The sequence below is a fragment of the Cucurbita moschata genome, unplaced genomic scaffold, assembly GCF_002738365.1.
Source record: "Cucurbita moschata cultivar Rifu unplaced genomic scaffold, Cmos_1.0 Cmo_Scf00057, whole genome shotgun sequence".
NCBI classification, from domain to species: Eukaryota; Viridiplantae; Streptophyta; class Magnoliopsida; order Cucurbitales; family Cucurbitaceae; genus Cucurbita; species Cucurbita moschata.
The window spans coordinates 867,945-874,116 of record NW_019268573.1 but is presented as its reverse complement, the minus strand read 5'-3'; the positions used below and the strand labels follow the sequence as shown (position 1 = coordinate 874,116).

At 33.7% G+C, this 6,172-nt stretch overlaps 1 non-coding gene across 1 annotated transcript; it reads left to right on the top strand.

Moving 5' to 3' along the window:
- Nucleotides 1-5,050: 5,050 nt before the first annotated feature.
- LOC111436626 lies at nucleotides 5,051-5,156 on the top strand. Its single transcript, XR_002709297.1, has one exon. It is a non-coding gene; the product is annotated as a Plant small nucleolar RNA R71 (small nucleolar RNA).
- The last annotated feature ends 1,016 nt before the right edge of the window (nucleotides 5,157-6,172 follow it).

Genomic DNA, 6,172 nt, shown 5'->3' with positions numbered 1-6,172 from the left:
AATCGTACAAGGGCCACACATCGTCACATGCATTCATATCACATCAACTAAGCAGCATAAATAACATACATTCACGTTCACATGATTTCGTACTTAAGCACCATAATCTAGCATACAATGTATCATATCATAACCAACTCAATAACGTAAACACTTCATAGTCATATCGTTCTCTAACTTACCATAGCCTTAACGTTCTTATACCTATCACAGACATATTATTACGTGACGTACCTTAGTCATATCGTCACAAGAACGTACTCTAATGCTATCGTTCCATCAATCTATCACAAACCTATCCCTTTCTACCCATAACCTAATCGTATTCTTTCATCAATCTCTCCTATCCATAGCACTCTGGTATGTAACCTAACTCCAACGTTTCATGAACGTATCTTACTCCTATCGTTACATTTCGTTTTGTGCATCCTTCTCGTATCCTATCTCAAACATCTCCTAGAGCACATCGTATCATAATTATTATCATACAATCCACATATTATAACATAACATAACATATAGGAAGCATATCGATCCACAGACAATTCACACATATCAATATATATGACACGTGCCGAACCATAGGGCACGTGTCAACATCAAATATAACCATGCCGATAGTAAGGTCACTTACCTGGCTAGCTTAAGTCGTTGTCACGAATATATCTTTAATGAAAGTTTGATTCCATCCTTTGAAATCCGAGTCAACCTATATAAGCCCATGACATTAGTTTCGGGATTGAATTCTACAACATTATTTCTCTAATTTACATTGGTCTATTGTTAGAAGTTTTGAAATGTTATATATCTATAATTATATTTTTATTAAAAATCTCATTTTTCATGGTTACTGTGGTATAAAAAGTAGATACAGCTGAGTTATTGTGAGCTTTACTGTTATCTGTATTTACCCTTTGTATTTACCTTTCCCTACATATTTAGTTTATGTTTTTAATTCCCTCATCTCTTTTTTTTTATCTGTTGCCTTTTAAGTCTGTTCTCATCTATTCCAAATTTACAGTGGATCTCTAATTCCAAATCTTTCCTTATCTCAGTATTTACTGTTACCTTATCTCAATTTCCTATTCAGACGTTTTCTTGGCCATTCTATCTTTAATCTATTTATTTGGCTACTGATAAAAATTTAATCTAATATTAATAATATGACATGATTGACTAGAATCATATAAATGATTTGACATTTAATTTCTAACTAAAAGATGGATCATGGTAATAATTCAACTAAAATCTAACTATAATTGGTTCTGATTTCTAAAAAAAAATAGGATAAAAGAAAATGAAGATTTAATACATACGTTATTGATCAGATCTATCTTGACGTAAATCTTCAGCGAATCTCAACTGGGTAAAGGTCATTCTCATCTTTTTCTTTTTTTTTTCTCAAGTAAATCTGACAACTATTGTTTTTCTTTTTCTGTTTGCAGTTATCTTTTTCTGTTTGCAGTAACTATTACTCTCTCTGTGGTCAGGATGGGTTGAGGAGATATAATTGTGGAAAGGGATGAGAGGTGGGCGGAGAAAGGTGGGGAAATGTTGTTTTTATTTATTTATTATTATTATTTTAACTACCTTATCATAATTATTTTTATTTGTTTATTTGTTTATTTATTTTTGGCTATTACATTACCCCTCATTCTTTGTTTTGCTACTTAACGTGTTCCAAAGGCTTTCATACAACAACATCAAACATCATAAAATAAGATCTACTACAGAGTTTCATTGCATTTGGAGGTCATCTGGGTCATGAACGGAATGTAAATTACCTTGGGGGCATTGGTTTACTTACTTACCCTTGTCCAATGACATTAAATTTCATACATAATCTCATTATAATAAGCTCAACATTAAAATTTAATAGACGGTAGACTTCATTTAGCGGGTTACTTCAACGTTACTTAAATCTCGAGCAATTTGAATAGTTCAAGGCCTTAAATCACGGTTCTTTGAGTTTTTCTTTCATATATCCTTAATTCATACTTGATTTAGAGTTCATATAGAAATCCAAGCGATTCCTACGTGTATTTCTTAAGAAAATTTCAAGGTGGCTACTTACCTCGTTGTCGACATTCAAGACCTCCGTTCTTGAGCTTACTGTATCCGACTTACCTCAAATTTTCTTCCACAGACTTCTTATTGTGTCTAGTTTCTAGAATCATAAAACAAAATTTCATAAGAATCGTTCTTGAAGGGGGGGTTAAAATAGAGAAAAGTCGAAGGAAGGGATTTTGGGTTGACATGGCCGGTTCAATTGAATCGGCCACGTCATCGTCTTCTTCCTTTGGATAGGAATAATACGCGCACGTCCTTTGCGTCACTATCTGAAACTCGCCTTTCACAACTCTGTTTTTAGCGTTTCTCCCCTTAATTTCATCATGAAACTTAAAGGTGTTATAAGGAATAACTAGGAATTGATTTCATACCTTCTTGTTGGTTGTAGCCTAAGATATTTACCTCTAAAGTTAGTTTAAAATCAGTGTTCTCGCTCGATCAAAAACAGAGAATTTCTTATTCGACACCAAATTTTAGGGGTTTTCAAGGCTTGATTTGTTCATGGAACCTCTACCTTATCCTTCACTCGAGCTAAAGGAATTGATTTGGATGAACGACTTTGAGTCTGGAACTTTAATTTTGAGAAATTGTTCTCGATTTGCAACTCACCCAAAACCCAGAAAATCTATCTCTTGGGTAGCTGGTTCTATAACATTTGAGCTCTCCATTCCTTTACTAAAGTTACTTCCTCACAAGCTAAATGAATCATCCATTTGAAGGAAAAGTGACCATAAATAGGAAATCTATACTTTCCCAAATTTTACTCAAACTGATTTCTTTCAATTCCCCACGTTTTTTAGATTATTTGTGTTTGTGTTCTTCTATGGAAACAATCCTCATAGCTGTCGAAACAGGTTGAGATTTTCCTTACACGAAAAATTATTGTGTATCATCGGATTAAATTTTCATGATTCTCTTGAAGCCCTTTTAGTACTCGATTTCTTCATAAAACTTGTGGGTAATCTTGTTTAGAAATTGTATGAAAAAGTTTGAAGGAAAATGGTGGACAATTGCTCCCGTATTTGGAACAAATTAGAGAGTAGGATACCTACAATCTAAACGCTTATTGCTTACGATTGGGAGCTCGACCTTCCTCGATTCTTGTTCCATATTATTGCTCCAACTTTAGACTTTATAGGGGAAGCTTCCACCGACGTTGAAACCTTAAGAATCGACGTGACTTGTTTGTGAATGTTCTAGACTGTGTCCAATTTTGGAGGAAATCCAATAATTGGATCTTGAGATTCAATAAATTTTGTGTAGGAGGTCACGGTGGAGGTTCCGATTTTGAGCAAAATGGCATATCCATAATTATCTATAATTTTAGGGGTATTTTGATAATTTTCCATTTTCTTAATATTTTATTATTTTTCTTTAAAAATTCACAAATTTTCTAAACATTCTTCATCTTTCCTTCTTGACCATCTTTCACAATCCCACATAAATTGGAAAAATGACTTTTTTACCATTCAACATCAGTTAATAGGTTCCCATCAATATTTGAACTCGGGTCATAGGATTCAAAGTCCAATGTCCTAACTACTAGACCATGGAACTACAAATAACTACAAGATTTGTGTGTAATAAATCTTTGAACTTTAGAAAATAAAGTCTCTTCAAACTTTGAATATGTGTCCAATCTCTAATTTCTTGTAAATGGATAGAGGTATTAAGTTGATGCCTACCCCCCAAGTCACATTATGCTCTACCTAGCTCATTTTCTCCAATTGATGCGGGGATGGTGAACGAGCTTAGGTCTTTTTCTTTTAGTGGGATCTTATTTTTCAATATTGCATTACACTCTTCATTTAGTGCCACCACCTTGTATTTGTCAAACTTTCTTCTATTATTGAGCACATCCTTCAAGAATTTCACAATTTGGTATTTGCTTCAAAGCCTTCACTAGTGATATGTTTATATAATTTCCTTCCGAATATCCATGAACTTCTCAAATGGCTTTCTCTTTCTTTCTTTTTATTCTTTGTGGAGAAAGAGGTGTTGGTATTTATGTTCTACTCTCTTCTTTACTGACTGTTGTTTGCATTTTAGGAGACTGCACTATTTTTGCATTTTTGCTCTACTTCTTCTGTTCAGCAGTTTCTTGGGAGTGACCGTCTCTATGTTTTTTTTTTTATTTTTCTCCCGTGCTGAGTATTTCTTTCTCACTTCTCAATTATATTGCTTGACATTACTCATTGTCTTCTCTTTTTAGTATTTCGGTATCTGTTGGCAGCTTTTCAAGAGGTCTATTTCATAAGTTGCTAATCAATCTACTTGAACTTTCAAATTTCGCAAGCATGCTTGCTGACTCTGTATCGCAACATCATTTTTTACCATATATTTCTTTATTAGGCTCTCAAGAGATGTTCTCGGTATAGGTTGAGCTTGGCTAAATCTTTTCCCTTTAGTGTTGGCTTGTTGAGGATCATATGTCATTTGATTTTTAGTCCAAAACTTGGATGGTAATTTTCTTTACGTTGAATTTTTTTATTATAGGAACTTTGTCCCTTCCATGAAAAATTTGGAATTTCTTTAGATTGAATTTTTGGTTGCCTTGACTAGCTTAATTCCTCACATGAGAAATTGAAGTCGGATTACTTGAACATTGATCAAGAGTGTGTTCCTCTCCTCACTATACACAAGATTTGGTTGCTACTTGGGTCATTTTAGTAGTAGCTTGGACTGGTGCTTTAGTGATTGAGCCTTATCCCAACGCTAGATTTTGTAGAATATTAGTCAACGAAGCTAATTGAGCATTGATAGAAGTCAAAACATCAATTTCAAGTACTCCTCGTGTCTTATTTTCTAGATTTCTCCTCACATCGGCCATTTGACAATTGTTAGATGCTATTCTTTCTAGAATCTCATAAGCTTCATTATGTGTCTTTGACAAAATAGCTCCATTGGTGGAAGCATTCACTACTTGTTTAGTAGCAATATTCAATCCATTTTAGAAAGTCTTCATTTGGAATCAATGGGTAATCCATGGCGATGACACTTTCTAAGAATCTCCTTGAATCTCTCTAAAGCTTCACTTAGTGTTTCATCTTCAAACGGTTGAAATGAAACAATCTCATTTTTGAACCATGCGTTTCTAGTGGGTGAAAAATACTTGATCAAGAATGACTCTGCTAGACTATTCCATGAATCAATTGTTTCCGATCCTAAAGTATTTAACCATGATTCAGCACAATTCCTCATAGAACAAGGGAATAAACCTATCCACTCCTTTGAGTTGAAATGAGTTACTAACTCACAAAAATTGACTTTAGATGTAAGGGGATCTTCTAACAGTAGTCCATGAAATTATCCAATGTCTTGCAACATTTGGAACATCCGAGTTTTATCTCAAAAGTAATTGCTTGCATTTTTTGTCTGATATTGTACGGATTTAGCTCTTCCACAGCTTGGTGTGCATATGCTCTGATTGCTCTTTCTCTGTCATTTACTTTCTGTTTCATCTGATAAATGAATAGAATTAATAGTGATTCTCTCTCGATTAGCCATCACTGCTAGATTTTCGAACTCCTGATTTAGTTGGGCTCCAAGGCTTATTTGTTGTATATTTTGTTGTAACGCCCCGTTAGGTTTAATATATATATATATATATGTGTGTGTGTCTGTATTAAAATAAAAATAAAAAAATAAAGAAAAAAAAAACTAACCACCTCTCTCATCTCTCCATGCAAAAACAGAAATAGAAAGAAAATTGTTTGGAGGAAAAAAATGCATGTAATGGAAAGATGGTTATCCAATAATGGAGAGATCAGTAAGGAAGGCAGATAATGGAGAGATGGTAGGCAGAGGAAGGGAAGGAAGACAGATAATGGAGAGATGGTAGGCAGAGGAAGAGAGATGTCATTTGAAAAGGTCAGTAAGATTTACCAAAAAAAAAAGATTTGGAAACAGGATGAGAAGGAAAATAGGGAAAAGGAAGATTTGGAAAACATATTCAAATAAAAAAAAACGAACCAAGATTTGGCAAGCAGGATGAAAAGGAAGATCTGGAAAATATAGTCAAATAAAAAAAACTAAAATTCAGGAATAGTAAAAAGATCTGCAAAATATAGTCAAATAAAAAAAAACTAAGATTCAGAAATAG